The following is a 16306-nucleotide window of genomic DNA, read 5'->3' as shown; positions in this document are numbered from 1 at the left end:
GAAACTGAACACAGGTAGATACAAAAATATATGTTTGTGTAGTTACAATAGTATCTTAATTTTGGAAGATAAAAAACAAAAATGCGACTCCGGTGGGACTCGAACCCACAACCTTTGAATCTCTTCGCTAGATTCGCCTAGAAGTCCAATGCGCTATCCATTGCGCCACGGAGCCACCTGTTGCGCGTGCTGAATATTACTATAATATCTATATTATCTCAGTCTCACTGTAGAGCTCTCGTGATGTGGATTCTATGAGTATTTGTAACTTCAAATGTCTGTTAACCCGTTACACTATGAATAATCGTTAACATCTTATTTTAGATCAGCGTCGTTTGTTTGTCTTGTGTCGCTTCAAGCATGCCATGCGATGCTGTGATTGGCTGAGACGGGCAGACATGTGACACGGAAGCGAACGCAACATGAATCGGATCCGATAGTGTTATTGTAACAAATAAACAAAGTCCACAAACATATTTTAGTATATGGTAAGTTTTAATAAGGCATCTGTATCTCAGCGGTCGTCGGACAGCGTATTGTTGTCATGAGTCTTACTATGAGAACCCGAAAGCATCAGACTCGCTTTCATAATTAAGATTGTTTACGGGGTCTTTTTTACCCCAAATGACTTTTGCTCAATTTTTAAAAAAATTTCCCTTTGTCCAAATGGTATGAAACCTTCTACGGCTCTCAACACTTTCTAGATCTACAAAAAAAAAAATTAATTGGAATGATATCTGTTTTTATGTTAGCGTGACAAAATTTGTGACACTCGTGGAAATAGACAAAATTCATCATCAAAATCAGAAACAACGCAGAACACATCGACAGAAATGGCACAAATAAAGTGGCACACTTCCACCAATGCAAAAAACATCCACAATGCTAAATTATATTGCTCACAACACACACACACACACACACACATAGAGGAACACAGTTTTGAGACTATAAAGACTGTTCTCTTATCATTTGTAAAATAAAATCATCCAAAATGCAGTAGGCTACCACCACAAAAATAAATTGGTGACACTGACACATTGAAAATGTGCACACACACACACACACACACACTCACACACACACACTCACACACACTCACACACACACACACACATTTGTAAGGCTATAATTTGTCAAATAAAATCATCCAAAATGCAGAACCAACACAAATATAAAGTGGTGACACTGACACCGACAATGTGTACTCACACACTCTCTCACACACACACACACACACTTATTGTTCCTCGTTGTTTGATTTCTTTTACTAAATTTGATCTTTTTACTGCTTTATTTGCTCACTTGTTATTGCTGTTCAGTTCATGTGTTCATATGTAATATAACTGTTCATTTCTGTTCATTTTTGTTCTGTTACAGTTAGTAACTGAAATATTGATTAAAATTGTAGAATTATGTTAAAAATAGATAATTGAAATAAATGATAAAATCTTAAGACTCCAACATTTCTCTTTGTAACATTTTGTTCAGGTTTGATTCTAATCATAATGTAACATTATTGAAAAACTGGGGGTTTTTCAGTACAAAAAATACTAAACTTTGACAAAAAATATTTTATTTTTGTTATAATTGTGATTTTATAATATTTAGATATGAATCCAACTGAATCCAACTTGTGAAAAGATATCTTTCAGGTCTCTCAAATAGCAAATAGTGGAGCTCTATGGCCATCTAGTGGTTAAAGTGATATTTTTTTATTTTAAAACTGCATTTTCCAAAAAATGGGTATAAATGTTACATTAAATCATTTAAAATGATCCATGTTATCCCCATGAATGAAAGTTAGAAAACTGGGCCTTTTATAAAGTGAATTTTACATCAAATGCTGTTTTTTTGTAAATTTGTAATTTAAATAAATATTTATTTATTTATTTATAGAAATTTAAAAGATATCATAAATCCTCCAAAGACTGCACAAATGTTGAGTAAAAACATTAACAAACAGAGTAAAATTACATTTGTAAAAAAAAATAACTATTATCTTGTTACAAAATTAAATGTTATTGTCTGGGGTCTCTGGAGACCCCCAAAAAAACTATAGGGTACAGAGATCTAAACCATCAGAGGGTTAAGGTAAAAACGTTTGTACTTTTATTTCGTATAAAATCGATTATTTTACCGGTACATTGTAGTTGTTATTTGTTCAAAATGATCTGTTTCCATGTTATTCGCAATGTAATCTTGTTTGGAAGTTTAAAATAGGTTGAAAAGTTGAATATATTAAACAGTAATTTATATTGATTTATTTATGAAACCCCAGTATTTAATTGGTAGGCTACTGTATGGCAATGCCTGTATGAATGCTGTGGTTGTGTTTCTGCATGTGAGAGCATGAGCGGTCAGCAGGTGTCGCTGTCGCTGCAGGAGTGTCTGAGGCGCGCGGTCACCGGACCTCAGGGAGACACGCAGCTCCACCGCGGTAAGAGGGCGCTAGTCGAGCAGATTTCTACAGCATCCGCCTAGTTTTAACCTAAAACAGGCTGTGTTTAACTCGAATGGGCGAGACTTCCGGTGTCGTTCACGGCCGGTTATGGTAACTGTACAGAAACAGGACGTTATGCTGCTTGATGTGGCAAACTGCATGGCATTTCTTATCATTATCATTTAAATTTATCATCATAATCATAAACAAACTGGCCTGTAGCACAAACAGTTTTAGCGTTCACTGCAATTCTGTCTTATTTACCTAGAATCATAAATCTGCACATTCACAGAAATCGCTTCCTCTTGCAAAGTAAAGACAATAGACCGCAGCCCAACAAATATTTATGCTTCATTCACTTAAAAAATAATGTTTGCATTAGGTAATAAAGTGCAAGTGGTGTTGATTTAAAAAGAAGTTAGTTAGCTCACGCACAAAAACAAATCATTTGGCAAAATGAAGGTTGTGAAACTTCATTCAAATGTCATGGTAATATAATGAAATGTTGCATACTGGATGAGTTTATTCCTTTCAACTCTCGAATACACAGAATGCAGAACAAATAGGCTACATTTTATATATAAATAAATATATGTATATGTGTACACACCCATATATACATATATTGGATGTTCGTCTAATGTTTTTGAAATGTTTCTACTTGTTTCTTGTTGCAGATGGTTGAAAGAACATTGAAAGTAACGTTCTCATAATGATTACAAAATGTTACAATTGAACATTCCTTTAGTGTTTTCTCTAATGTTCACATAACCAAGACAGAAAGTTCTGAATGTTCTCAGAATAACATGTTTGTAGTTTAATAGGAATGTAGCTAAATGTTCTTAGTGATCGTTCTTATTTTGGGTAGCTGGGTAGGACCTCATTGACTTTCACTGTCTGAGCCAAGAAAGACACGCAGCGTCCCGTATCCTTATTAAAGTCTTGACCTCTGACCCCCAGGGTCCTTCCCGGAGGATCTGAACACGCTCCTGCAGGAGGCCAAGGACAGAAAGTGCTGCAGTTACTGGTAACAATCAGACCGTGAGTTACGGCAAATAACGGCACTGAAACGTCGTGCCCCCAAGTTATTACAGCGCTGCGCATTATAGCCAATCACACACGAGTCTGTTGAGCTTATGAGTGCATGGACCAATCAGAGGCGTTCAGATGAGTCATCGCTGAAACACTGGTGTTTTGTTCGGTGATTCGCTGGAGAATTCTCTCATCAGAAACAACAAAGAGCTGATGTGCGGACGAATTTAACATATTCATTTGACAGTCTACACAGCTTCAGTGATTTTAATGAGAGAGAGCTTGAACTCTAGCTGGACTGAATGAAATGTGCTTTGCTCTCTTTCTCTACAACGAAAGTATTATAATTACTCAATTACAATGTTTTAATTAATTTCACATAAAATACAAAGTCAGTCGTATTAAAAAATATTTTATGGCATGACACCCATATCTGGTAGCCTACCTTGGGTTTTTTGTGTAGTTAATAGATTACACTGTTATAGTATAATATAATCTATAAAGGTGCAAAAGGCATTCACTTACACATATTTGAAAATCAAGATATTTCATGATATATGATGACCTGCCCAACTCAGTCCCAGCAGCTGAGTCCTTAGCCGTCTTCAGGAATCAGCTAAAAACACATCTCCATCTATATTTGACCCTCGAACTCTAGCACTCACTATTCTCTAGCATGCTGTTTCTGGTGATTCAGACTCGTGGTCGTATCAGAAGACCAGTGATCAGACGCTAGTGCAAGCCGTCAGTCTTCAGGTGCGAGGACAGGTGCTGCAGACGCTGGGTGAGATTTGCTCTAAAGCATCTAAACTCTGAGTGAAACAGGTTCAACAGCAATCTAATATTGTAGAAACATCCAGCTTCAGCTGCTGCTTCAGAGTCAAATCTTCTCTGATTTTGATCAAGTAAAGGTCAGAATAACTGCAGTCATATCTCCAGATGAACTCTTACTGGACTGAAGCAGCTCAGCTTTACTTGATTCTCCATCAATCATTTTCTAGATAAATCAGTGCGTCTCAAATCTGATCATCAGGATCTTTTGAGGAGCGTTTGTTTCCAGAAGCTTTACTTTCACTGTTCCTCAGCGGAGGAATGATCTTCATCTCACATCTTCTGAGGAGCGTTTATTTCTTCATCTCTCAATCATTGCATTATATGTTTGGATCATTTCAATCTCATCTTACTGAGACTTATTACTGGAGATATAGACCTATTACTGGAGATATAGACATATTACTGGAGATATAGACCTATTACTGGAGATATAGACCTATTACTGGAGATGTAGACCTATTACTGGAGATATAGACCTATTACTGGAGATATAGACATATTACTGGAGATATAGTCATATTACTGGAGATATAGACATATTACTGGAGATGTAGACATATTACTGGAGATATAGACCTATTACTGGAGATATAGACCTATTACTGGAGATATAGACCTATTACTGGAGATGTAGACCTATTACTGGAGATATAGACCTATTACTGGAGATATAGACATATTACTGGAGATATAGCCATATTACTGGAGATATAGACCTATTACTGGAGATATAGACCTATTACTGGAGATATAGCCCTATTACTGGAGCTATAGCCCTATTACTGGAGATATAGACATTACTGGAGATATAGACCTATTACTGGAGATGTAGACCTATTACTGGAGATATAGACCTATTACTGGAGATATAGACATATTACTGGAGATATAGACATTACTGGAGATATAGACCTATTACTGGAGATATAGACATATTACTGGAGATATAGACCTATTACTGGAGATATAGACCTATTACTGGAGATATAGACCTATTACTGGAGATATAGACATATTACTGGAGATATAGACATTACTGGAGATATAGACCTATTACTGGAGATATAGACCTATTACTGGAGATATAGACCTATTACTGGAGATATAGACCTATTACTGGAGATGTAGACCTATTACTGGAGATATAGACCTATTACTGGAGATATAGACCTATTACTGGAGATGTAGACATATTACTGGAGATATAGACCTATTACTGGAGATATAGACCTATTACTGGAGATATAGACCTATTACTGGAGATATAGACATATTACTGGAGATATAGCCATATTACTGGAGATATAGACCTATTACTGGAGATATAGACCTATTACTGGAGATATAGACCTATTACTGGAGATATAGACCTATTACTGGAGATGTAGACCTATTACTGGAGATATAGACCTATTACTGGAGATATAGACATATTACTGGAGATATAGTCATATTACTGGAGATATAGACCTATTACTGGAGATATAGACCTATTACTGGAGATATAGACATTACTGGAGATATAGACCTATTACTGGAGATATAGACCTATTACTGGAGATATAGTCATATTACTGGAGATATAGACCTATTACTGGAGATATAGACCTATTACTGGAGATATAGACCTATTACTGGAGATATAGACATATTACTGGAGATATAGTCATATTACTGGAGATATAGACCTATTACTGGAGATATAGACCTATTACTGGAGATATAGACCTATTACTGGAGATATAGACATTACTGGAGATATAGACCTATTACTGGAGATATAGACCTATTACTGGAGATATAGACCTATTACTGGAGATATAGACATTACTGGAGATATAGTCATATTACTGGAGATATAGACCTATTACTGGAGATATAGACATTACTGGAGATATAGACCTATTACTGGAGATGTAGACCTATTACTGGAGATATAGACCTATTACTGGAGATATAGACCTATTACAGGAGATATAGACCTATTACTGGAGATGTAGACATATTACTGGAGATATAGACCTATTACTGGAGATGTAGACATATTACTGGAGATATAGACCTATTACTGGAGATATAGACCTATTACTGGAGATATAGACCTATTACTGGAGATGTAGACCTATTACTGGAGATATAGACCTATTACTGGAGATATAGACATATTACTGGAGATATAGCCATATTACTGGAGATATAGACCTATTACTGGAGATATAGACCTATTACTGGAGATATAGACCTATTACTGGAGATGTAGACCTATTACTGGAGATGTAGACCTATTACTGGAGATATAGACATATTACTGGAGATATAGTCATATTACTGGAGATATAGACCTATTACTGGAGATATAGACCTATTACTGGAGATATAGACCTATTACTGGAGATATAGACATTACTGGAGATATAGACCTATTACTGGAGATATAGTCATATTACTGGAGATATAGACCTATTACTGGAGATATAGACCTATTACTGGAGATATAGACCTATTACTGGAGATATAGACCTATTACTGGAGATATAGACATTACTGGAGATATAGACATATTACTGGAGATGTAGACATATTACTGGAGATATAGCCATATTACTGGAGATATAGACCTATTACTGGAGATATAGCCATATTACTGGAGATATAGACCTATTACTGGAGATATAGACCTATTACTGGAGATATAGTCATATTACTGGAGATATAGACCTATTACTGGAGATATAGACATATTACTGGAGATATAGACCTATTACTGGAGATATAGACCTATTACTGGAGATATAGACATTACTGGAGATATAGACCTATTACTGGAGATATAGACCTATTACTGGAGATATAGACCTATTACTGGAGATATAGACATATTACTGGAGATATAGTCATATTACTGGAGATATAGACCTATTACTGGAGATATAGACCTATTACTGGAGATATAGACCTATTACTGGAGATATAGACATTACTGGAGATATAGACCTATTACTGGAGATATAGACCTATTACTGGAGATATAGACATTACTGGAGATATAGACCTATTACTGGAGATATAGACATTACTGGAGATATAGACCTATTACTGGAGATATAGACCTATTACTGGAGATATAGACATATTACTGGAGATATAGACATATTACTGGAGATATAGACCTATTACTGGAGATATAGACCTATTACTGGAGATATAGACCTATTACTGGAGATATAGACATATTACTGGAGATATAGAGTGATATTTAGATCATTTTATGTCAGTATCTGCTGTGCTGTTATAAAGATCTCATTGATGTATATTACAAGCATCAGAAGTTCATCATAGAAATATCATCAGCATCTGCAGCAAATTCATATTTTTGCTCAGTTTGAGTCTCTGAATAAAATTGAGCAGTTTTTCCTCCATAATCTTACTATATCATATAAGCCATGAATCCTGGACTGAATATGATATGAAACTTAAAAAAAAAGTCTATTCTGCAGTATACCTTTTTAATTATACTTTTGTCTTGTTTTCCAGTAAAAATATTTACTATTTATTAATAGAAATAGAAAATAGAAATTACTGTTTAAAAAAAAAAAACTTAAAAGACACATTTATTTAATGTGTAATAATTTTGCCATTTTTAATAGCTAAAATGCTTGCGTTACGAACAATGTCACATCCTCATCCTGCTGGCAAAGACATTTCTTGTTTTGAATATTATGCAACATAAACTCCACATATATCCTCTGTCTTGCACAGTCTGCTTCTAAATAAATGTTTCGATATTTTATTCTATATTTACTTGATTAAATGCCATGTTGAATTTATGCTGTCATGAAAAGAAAAACGAATAAACGATGGCATATGGAGAGGACTGTCATATAGCATTATGGGTAAGGATATGTTTGAATGTAATATCTCACGCCGAATGGTAAAGTATAAATGTTTTTAAAGCTCTGTCCACACTATAATGAGAGTGTTTACCGTATGTCTGTTAATGTGTAATGTGTAATGTGTCATGTTTGTGTTTATTAGGTCTGTGGCTTCAGGCTGCTGAACTCATATGGGATTCTCTGATTTTTACGCTCTTCCATAACCTGATAAAATGTTCTGGGCTCACTCTACACTCCACGCTCTCACCGTCTGTCAGTCCTTTTGCCCATACCTGTGTCTGGAGTTATAGTTTGTGAATATCACTCATGAATCTGTTTTCAGGGTATTGGAACGTCTCTTGGGCTCCTGGCAATCATACTGACCTCCATGAATGACCGAGACTTCGCTGCGCTTCAGAAACAGCCTCATATTGACCTGGTAATACAGTCCTAAATATCCTAAATCAGTGATTTACCCGTGTTGAGCTGTTATCAGATGCTCTTCTCTCTCGTTCAGAGTTTTCTAGGAGAGAGTCGCCTTCGGCTGCTGTCTGCGGCTAAAAATGGCCGTGGTGTTCAGTCAGTATGGATCGCTGTATGTTTTGGCTAATGTGGTGAGTCTTTAAGAACAAACAGAATCGTGTTCCCTTTTGTCTCGTTCCATAAATAGTTCATTTGATGTCTTGTGACATTTTTCTAAAGTATTACAGGCATTCAGTTTTCTGTTGGGACAACAATCATGTGACTGTAAAATGGTAAAAACATGTTATATAATCTAACCACTCAAGTAAATCTGACTTTTTATCTCATAATTATGACTTAGTATATTATTTGTTTGATGTTTATCTCATAATCTTGAATTTTTACTTACCTCATAATTTTGACTTTTTTTCCGCTTTGACTTTTTATCTCATAGTCTATCTCATAACTTATGTCATCATTTTGGCTTTCTTATCTCATTTTTATAGATTTATATAAAAATTGCCTGATAATTCTGACTTTTTTTGGGAAAAATAATCAGGTGAATATTTTATGAAAATATATATTAAAGGTATATTAGCATTTAAAAAGCATAGAACGATTTAAAGACACAAATAGGATAATTCAAAATTAACAAAAAGTTGAAATTGTAATGTAACAATCTTGACTTTTTATCTCACAATTCAGATTTTTAATCTCATAATTGTGACTTTTACTTTTTACTTTATATGTAATTTAGCCTTTTATGGCATAATTGTGATTTAAGAAAAAAAAATATATATATATATTTCTCGAATAGCAAACATGCGCAGCAACCCAATGACTTTATTTGGCATCCGTGTAAACACTGCATTCAGGTTCATCAATCGGAATTAATTGAGTCCAGTTGAAACAAAAGTGGTGCATGTAAACATAGCAAGTGACAGTTTAGTGGCCTGATATTCTAACACTAGATGTATTCATCATTTCATCTCCTGATGCTCTTTTGCAGGTCACCCAGGGCATTTGTTTACTATCCTATAGTTTCTCAAAAAAATGCCCTGCGGAGGATCAGCGGATGTACCTGGCTTTAGCTAAGGAGGCCTTTGAGATCGGCTTGTTAACAAAGATGACAGGAGACGTTGTCACCAGCAAGCTGGAGCTGCACACGTTCCTCAAAGCCGCTTACTGCTTAGCCACGACTCACAGACGGATGCTCGGATCATCTCAGCGATGAGCACCTGTCGGGAAGCCATGACTTTATTCATCGATTACTGTGCCAGAGCAGATTCCACGTTGTGCACCGAGATCATGGCGACGATACAGCAGATTAAGTTACTGTTGAAGGTGGAAACGTTTCATAATTCCGATCCGCAATCTTTTATTCCTGACAGCTACCGTTTAATGGAGTTCGCTCCTGTTTTGTTCATGCTCAGCGATTTTGCGAAGGCATTGGATGTTTTTGGAAAGCACCACAAGTATGTTTGCGAGGCGTTCGAGAACCGTGTTGGACGTGGTTCGTGCTCGAATCACATGCAGTGTATAACGGCGTTCCAGACGGACACAGAAGTTCTCGCAACAGAAATGCAGAAAGCAGATCATTCACATCCGTTTTCCTCCAGCGAGAATCCATCTGTTGAAGACAACCCATCAGAAACATCAAAATCCCAGCGGAGAGCAAATCAGAGGAACCAGAATGCAAGAGTGCCTTCGAGTTCCTTCAGCAGTGGTTCTTCATGGGAACGTGTTTCAAGACAGTCTCAAAGTGGCATAGAAACCGAGGAGGATGCTGCAGATCCCTCTCATGATGGCAACGATGCAAGGGTTGGTTGCACCAAAGGTGGAAGCATATCTTCGTTTTCCCTCTTCATGGCAAAAACTCCCCATAAGCCCCGTCTCTAATGTAGAACGACTTGAATTAACGCACAAGAAAGAAAGGACAGATCAGCATCTTGAGGTCCCAGACAAGATTCCAGAATGCCAAGGAACGACTCTGCCGTCCACTGAGAGCGACCTGTTTGAGGAACTGGGGTTTGAGCATCTGTCAACTCCCTCATCATCATGCAAGGACTGCTTTGAGAAATGCATCATGGGAAGCGACGTCCTGACTGAGCGTGACTACCGATCTCTCTTGGCTGGAGTTTGTCAGCGATGCCTGGTTGAGAGACTGCCGAACAAACCGCTGAAGCCTCTGGATCCCACACAACTGGAGAAGGCCTACGGTAAGTGATAGGGCTGTCAAATAAAATTTAGATTTTCAAATATTCATCAAATTTACAATAAAAATCCACATTCAAATGCAAAAAAACATTGCATTCAAATTTTAAGTGTGATGATGATGTACGTGTCATTGCTTTTGAATGTTTTGTTAGCCTATCCAGTTGAACCTACTATATGCGGTTGAGTTGTTCATTCAAAATATTGGAAAAAAAAAAAGAGAGAATATAAATGCAGGGAAGATAACGTCAAAACTGAAACCAAGCCGTTCACACAGAACACATATTTTTCTAGAGGAACATCTATCACCGTTGCACTCGCTTCTTGCACAAGAGAGCCGCATGTTTAGAAAGCCATGTCAAATTAATGTTTTTTCAAATTAACATGTCTTGAGACTTTATAGTGGTTTTTTTCATCCCACTGCATCTCGTGTTTTTAAATGAAAAAGTAATCGTTGTGATTGGCAAAGCGTGTATTAAACTATGCATACATGATGTTGTTTTGTTCATAATTGTTTGAGCAACTTAATTATATTTGGTTTATAAAAAATTATGCACTTTTTCACAGATAGTCGTGTTATTTTATTGCTTATAATAAATGTGCATTAGTAATGTTTTGCTCGATGCACACTCGATGCACACTCCCCCCAACTGAAATTATGCCTTTTAAATTCAAATATAATTGTGTGTATATAGTGTCTTTTAACAGGTGTGGTTCCTGCTTATTTGAAAGTGGCTACTGTCACACCTCACCTCAAGAAGCCTTCACTCGACCTGTCTGTTTTAAAAAATTACCGCCCTATCTCTGTTCTACCATTTGTTTAAAAGGTTTTGGAAAAGATTGTGTTTTTCCAGCTTCAATCTTTTCTTGCTCTAAACAGTCTGTTTGAACACTTTCAATCTGGTTTTAAGGTTGCTCACAGTACCGAATCAGCCCTCTTGAGAGTGTTAAATGACATCTTCTTAGCCACTGACACAGGGGACTCTGTGGTCCTTGTTCTCTTAGATTTATCAGCTGCTTTTGACACTATCAACCATTCCATATTAATTAATAGACTTGAATCTTGGGTGGGTCTCTCTGGCACAGTTTTAAAGTGGTTTCAGTCATTCCTGTCGGATAGGAAATATGTGGTTAGGCTAGGAGATTTCTTCTCTTCCACTTCCTTTTTTCCCTGTGGTCTTCCTCAAGGTTCTGTCTTAGCTCCCACCTTATTTTCACTATATATGCTGCCTCTAGGCTTCATTTTTAGGAAACACGGGATGTCATTTCACTTCTATGCTGATGACACCCAAATTTATCTACCTTTTAAGAAAAACAATCCTATGGCCATGAATGCTCTGTTGTCTTGTTTAGATGAAGTTAAATCTTGGTTATTTAAAAATTTCTTATCTCTAAATGAAGAAAAAACTGAGGTGATAGTTTTCGGTCCATCAGATAATATGAAGGACTCTGATTTTGACCTAGGACCTTTATCTGCTTTTAGGTCCTCACAGGTACGGAACCTGGGTGTTTTATTGGATGACACGCTAAAATTTGATAAACAAATTTCCACCGTGATTGGATCTAGTTTTTATCAGCTCCGTACACTTGCAAAAATCAAAAATGTTCTCACCGACAAGACTCTGGAGATGGCCGTTCATGCTTTTATTACGTCGCGTCTAGATTATTGTAATTCTTTATATTGTGGCATCTCTAAATCACAAATTGCCCGTCTTCAATTGGTCCAGAACGCTGCTGCTAAGTTTCTTTTAAAAAAGAAAAAAAGGGATCATGTCACTCCGCTCCTGAAGGCCCTTCACTGGTTGCCTATCCAATTTAGAATACACTTCAAAATTGTATTATTTGTTTTTAAATCGTTACATCATCAAGCACCCATTTACCTATCCGAATTGCTCCACCAGTATACCCCTTTGAGAAGTTTGAGATCCGGCGACCAGAACCTCCTCTTAATTCCACACTCTAGACTCAAGCGTAGAGGTGACCGTGCCTTTTCAGTAATTGGGCCTCGTCTTTGGAATGACTTGCCAGTTGAGATTAGAACGGCCCCTCTTAATCATCTCTTAAATCACTCTTAAAAACCTACTTGTTTTCAATGGCCTATTAGGTTGTATTTTATCTATTCCATTTCTTATTTATGTGTCTTGTTTCCTTTTAATTTTTCTTGTGGATGCTTCCAAGTGTAAAGCACTTTGGTCAGTCTTCTGGCTGTTTTAAATGTGCTATATAAATAAAGTAAACTTGAAACTTGAAACTTGATAATTCAAATGTTGATCATCTTCAAATGCAAAATCTGTAAGTGATGTGCCATGATGTTTCCATTGCAAATTGAGGTGAAACAGTTGTAATAGAAGCACATGTCCTCATCTGATTTGGCAGATGCTGTGGTCTTGAAGTACCTGAAGGCCTCTGACGTCTGGATAGGCTCAAGAATCAAAACATTTTCAGGGATGTGATCTTTTTTTTTTTTATACTGATTTTGCTTTTTACTACAGATTTTTGTATTTCCCGATCCACAAAGTATGGCCCAAGAACATTGCATAAATCTGAGGAAAACATGCTATTTTCAAATAGCAATCCTACAAAATACTGTAAATGTATTTAATGCATGGATTGCTTCCAACAGCATTGCATGTGCTAGCGGCACCACCTCATGGCTATTTGGGAAACCCTTAGCATCTCAGCCAGTGTCCAAAATTAACATGCAAATGTTTATAAATCTATTGTAAAAAAAAGAGAAGATTTTAGGTCTCAAAGCCTTTTTCCGCCAAAATAAAAGTTCTATAGTAAAGCAAAGAAATGAATACTATATATAAATATACACACATTTTACAGAACAACAATAAATTGTTATAATTATGAAATATTTTACAGTGCAGTATTACTGCAATAGTAATATATTTCTTTGATTTGTTACATTTGTATAATTTAAATAAAATAAAAATATTGTTTAAAATAATAATTATTATTAATATTATTGTTATGATTCTTTAGTCATATTTAATGGGGGGGGGGGGGGGGCTGGTTTTGCTTCTGTCTTGTTCTTAGAGGATCATATGCATGATTGCAGTATTGTATTCAGAAATGTTATGCTGTGTACGTTTGCAATCTTTCAATCTTCAGCTATGTAGCAAAGGAATACCTGAAGGCTAAAGGGCTCCATGCACTCCAGAGACAGATGACTGCACAATACTACGTTACTGAGTTTAATAAACGCCTTTATGATAATAATGTCACAACCCAGATCTTCTTCATCCCATCTGAAGTGCTGCTGGTGAGAAATACTTTATTTGCTTCATCAAACTGGTCCAAATAATGTATGTCTGTAGGGACCATATATTGATATTCTATTGTGGATATGGGAAATCATGTCATGGTTTATGAGTAAGATCCAACATTAAATCAGAAGTGTAGAGTTTAATGCAGCTGTGTTCATACGTCTGTTTCAGATTCTGGAGAAGGATCGAATCGTAAGCTGTTTGTCTGGGACGTTTGTAAAACTCACAAACAACGCAAGAAATACTGACAAGAAGCGTGAGGCGACTAAATACGGTATTGCCTTTGGTCATTTCACCTACGAGTTCTCCGGTCATCAGGAGGTCGTGGTGGATCTGCAAGGTGAGAGATCTGAGTAGAGCCCTGCACAGGTCTCAAATTTAGGTCCTAGCCTGGCCCTGGCCCGAGACGCTCAGGCCCTCGCCCAGCCCGTGTCCGACAGCTTATCAGAATTACCCACCCGAGTCAGACCCGAGCCCGTCTTTGTCCCCTCTTCTCCCAAAACAGCTGATACTACTGTTTCAGCTATTCAAATAGTTCAGTTTTGTATGTAATCGCAAATTGATTATATTTCGTTTCGTTTTTTTATTGTTAATTTAGAAAAACGTTTGGAGCATTTTTTTGTTCATTATAAGTTTTTTTTCTTTTTTAAAGTAACGACCAAGCGGCAGACCGGCAGGCTGATCATAGTTTGATCAATTTATCCTTCTCAGATCATCACGACTTGCCTAACATAAGATCTATAGATATAAAACAGTTCAAGCATATACCAATGTTTAAACGTTAAACCTAGATAAGTGTGCGCTGCATCAGTAGTTTGTGCAGAGACTTAAAATACTCTGTAATTTTTGCTCATAAAGGTAAGAGTAATACATCATTCGGAACTTTTATTTGTGTGCACTCACAATATCAACAAAATGTTGTGCTATAAAATAAAGAAAATAAACATGATGTCTTAAAAAAGAGCCCTTCACAACTCAGAACTGAAACTCAGCGAATACATGCCTCACAGACATGATAAATATATCTATAGAAAGCTTTAAATTACTACTTAATGGAATAAATCAAATCGAAAACAAAACTCTTTCATTATAATCATAATCCATAAAGATGCATTTCTCTCTAAAGGCTAATGAGGAGACGGCGAGTCCGGATCATCATCTTCATCTTTGTGACACTGACTCAGAAAACACTAGTTTATTAGTCAGTAATTCAGATATCTCCTTACTGTTTCATGCTAATTACTCTTGCTGGGGCTTTACTGCATGTATTTGAAGGCAGAACTCGTCTGCTGTGCTGACTGCATGCTCTCTCTGCTGCTGCGGGACTCTAAACGCCGTCGAGCTGCTCTCAGTCGCGGCACGGTCTCCTGTTGTTTCCAGCGCAGCAGTTGTTTTCATCACTTATTGATGGATGTCTAAAATATTAAAATAAGGAGAAGCCTAAAACAGGCCCGAGGCCCGGCCCACGTCTGAACTATAATGTGAAAATTGGCCCCAAGCCTGGCCCTAGGGATGTAAAAAAGTCTCAGGCTGAAATGCAGGGCTCTAGATCTGAGATCATAAAACAAATGTATAACCTCGTCTTATTGACAAATGCCTCTCAGTGTACTTTGTAAGCAGATTCTGTTAAGCAACTTGAAAGTCGACAAGATCATTTCCAACTACAGTCCTTAACCGCTGAGAGCTGAAGGACAAAGAACTCGTCTTTAGAAACCTTTATGGAGCAGTGTTTGTTTCGATGTCATACAAACATGATGGAATTTAAGGCAATTTAACCAATAAACAGCATCAGTTTGTTGATACCATAAAGAATTGTGTACATTTTTAGTATTTTTAGGTTTCTGAAATGTTATGTTTAAATGTGCAGTTTGAGGTATTATCTAATAAAATACACACTAATTTGCATCCACATTTTTCTAGAAAATGAATCTGAATGTTGGCTAAAGCCAGGCTCGTGGTTTGTGTATGATTGTGTTGTTGAAGGATTCTGGATTTCTCTTTTCATCGCTCCATAAATCAGAAAATACTGTCAACAGACAGAAAACAAACACATTTTCAGCATTTCTTTAAAAGTGCAATGTTGTACAAATATGATATGAATGATATCTGAACAACCCCCTCAGTGAAATCCTTCAGAAGATAGAGAGGAATAAAACTAAATATTGGTATCTGTG

General features: G+C 36.6%; 1 pseudogene across 1 annotated transcript; it reads left to right on the top strand.

Annotated features, from left to right (window-relative positions):
- Positions 1-2352: 2352 nt before the first annotated feature.
- LOC306876794 lies at positions 2353-14489 on the top strand (annotated as a pseudogene). Its single transcript has 10 exons — positions 2353-2440; positions 4173-4259; positions 8345-8454; positions 8525-8620; positions 8699-8795; positions 9653-10480; positions 10548-10862; positions 12341-12350; positions 13978-14128; positions 14304-14489. The product of its transcript is annotated as an uncharacterized misc_RNA (transcript).
- Positions 14490-16306: the final 1817 nt, after the last annotated feature.

The sequence above is a fragment of the Barbus barbus genome (assembly GCF_936440315.1).
Source record: "Barbus barbus genome assembly, chromosome: 2".
In the NCBI taxonomy this organism is placed as follows: domain Eukaryota; kingdom Metazoa; phylum Chordata; class Actinopteri; order Cypriniformes; family Cyprinidae; genus Barbus; species Barbus barbus.
Note: the sequence above shows the minus strand (reverse complement) of the source record. Positions and strands in the feature narration are given on the sequence as shown.